We start from the raw sequence: 2,422 nt of genomic DNA, 5'->3' as shown, positions 1-2,422 counted from the left end.
ATGTTGAAGAATGTTCCCTCTAAACCCATTTATTGAGATTTTTTAAAATCATGAATAGACAGTGAATTTTGTCAAATGCTTTTTCTGCATCTATTGAGATGATCATATGATTTTTTTTTATTTTTGTTGTGTTAATGTGGCATGTCCTGTTGATTGATTTGCAAATATTGAACTACTCTTGTATCCCTGGAATAAATCCCTCTTGATCCTGGTGAATGATCCTTTTAATGTATTGAATGCAGTTTGCCAATATTTTTTTGAGGACTTTTGAATCTATTTCCATCAGATATATTGGCCTGTGGTTTTCCTTTTTTTGTGTTGTCTTTGCCTGGTTTTGGCATCAGGGTGATGCTGGCTAACAGAATGAATTTGGGTTTTTCTTCCTCTTTTTTTGGAATAGTTTTAAGAGAATAGATATTAACTCTTCTTTAAATGTTTGTTAAATTCACTTGTGAAGCCAGCTGGTCATGGACTTCTGTCGGTAGTTTTTTGATTACTTATTCAATATCATTATTGTAGTAATTGGTCTGCTTATAATTTCTATTTCCAACTCCGTTTTGGAAGATTGTATTTTTCTAGGGATTTATCCATTTCTTATAGACTATCCATTTTGTTGGCACGTAGTTTTTCATAATATTGTCTTATAATCCTTTGTATTTCTTTGGTGGTGTTTATATTTCTCCTCCTTCGTTTCTGATTTTGAGTCCTCTCTTTTTCTTGATGAGTCTGACTAAAGGCTTATTAATTTTATCTTTTCAAAGAGCCAGCTCTTGCTTTCATTGATCTTTTCTATTGTGCTTTTAGTTTCTATTTATCTTCTAATCTTCATTACTTCCTTCCTTCTACTAGCTTTGGACTTTTTCTTCTTTTTCTACCTCCTTTAGGTTTAAGGTAAAGTTGTTTGAGATTATTCTTGTTTCTTGAGATAGGCTTGTATCACTATTAACTCCCTTCTTAGAATTCTTTTGCTGAATTCCAAAGATTTTGGAACATTATGTTTCTGTTTTTATATTTGTCTTGATGTATTTTTTATTTCCTCTTTGATTTTTTTTTGGTTGACTCATTCAATGTTTAGTAGTATGTTGTTTAAACTCCATGTATTTGTTTTTTTCCAGGTATTTTTCTTGTAATTTCTAGTTTTATAACTGTGATCAGAAAGGATACTTGATATGATTTTAGTCATCTTGGTACATTGAGGTTTATTTTGTGGCATAACATGTGATCTATCCTGGAGAGTGTTCTGTGTACATTTGAAAAAAAAAAAAAGTATATTGTTTTTGTGTGGAATAGTCTGTGCATATTTGTAATGTCCATGTTGTCTAATAGGTCAGTCAAAGCCACTTTTTCCTTGTTGATTTGCTATCTTGATCATCTAGCTATTGTTGTAAGTGGGGTGTTAAAGTCCCCTACTATTATTGTATTACTGTCTTTACTCCCATTATGTCTATTAATATTACTTTGTATATGTATGTGCTCCTATGTTGGGTGCAGAGATATTTACAATTATTATATCTTCTGGTTGGATTGATTGCTTTATTATGTAATGCCCTTCTTTGACTCATGCTACTGTCACTGTTTTAAAGTCTATTTTGTCTGATATGAGCATTGTTACCCTGGTTTTTTTTTTTTTCATTTGCATGGCATGTATTTTTCCATCCCTTCACTTTCAGTCTATATGAGCCTTAAGGTCTGAAGTGAATCTCGTGTAGACAGCATATTGATGGACCTGGTTTTAGTATCTGTTAATCACCACATGTCTTTAGATTAGAACACTTAGTCCATTTATATTTAAAATAATTATCAGTGGATTTATGGTACATTCTGGATGTGTGGTTTGTACATGAACATCCTGAATGCCCTTGCTAATTATTACCTTTAGAATGCACAGATCCTGTCTTCTCTCTGTATTCCCATCAAGCAGAGTATGTAGAGAAACATAATGTTTAGCATTCAAGGTCAGGGGCTCTGGTGGTGACCCACCCGAATATCTCCTCTGTAATGATGAATGTCTGGATGGAGGGACTTGGAATGCTGGCCAGCAAGGAGGAAAAAGTCTACAGAGCGTTGCCAGCCCAGTTTCTACACTATAAATGCCTGTTGTGTCAGTTCCAGCAGTGGATGGCTTGTCAGACCTGCTTCTCCTGAACTCCCTATATGTAAGTTCTTCCAATAAACCTATGTCTCAATCACCATCCTGGGTCATTTCTTTGGTCTTGCTGAGTTATCACCCACCCTTGGCTCTGAGTCTTACACAACAGGTATGTACTTATTGCCATTTTGTTCATTGTTTTCTGGTTGTTTTTGTAGTGCTTCTCTGTTCCTTTCTTCTCTTGTGGTTTGATGGCTGTTTTTAGTATAATGCTTGGATTCCTTTCTTTATATTACATGTATCTATTATAGGTTTTTGATTTGTGGTTACCTT

Source organism: Neomonachus schauinslandi, chromosome 2 (assembly GCF_002201575.2).
Source record: "Neomonachus schauinslandi chromosome 2, ASM220157v2, whole genome shotgun sequence".
Classification (NCBI taxonomy): Eukaryota; Metazoa; Chordata; class Mammalia; order Carnivora; family Phocidae; genus Neomonachus; species Neomonachus schauinslandi.
The sequence above is the reverse complement of the archived record's forward strand: the minus strand, read 5'-3'. Positions refer to the sequence as shown.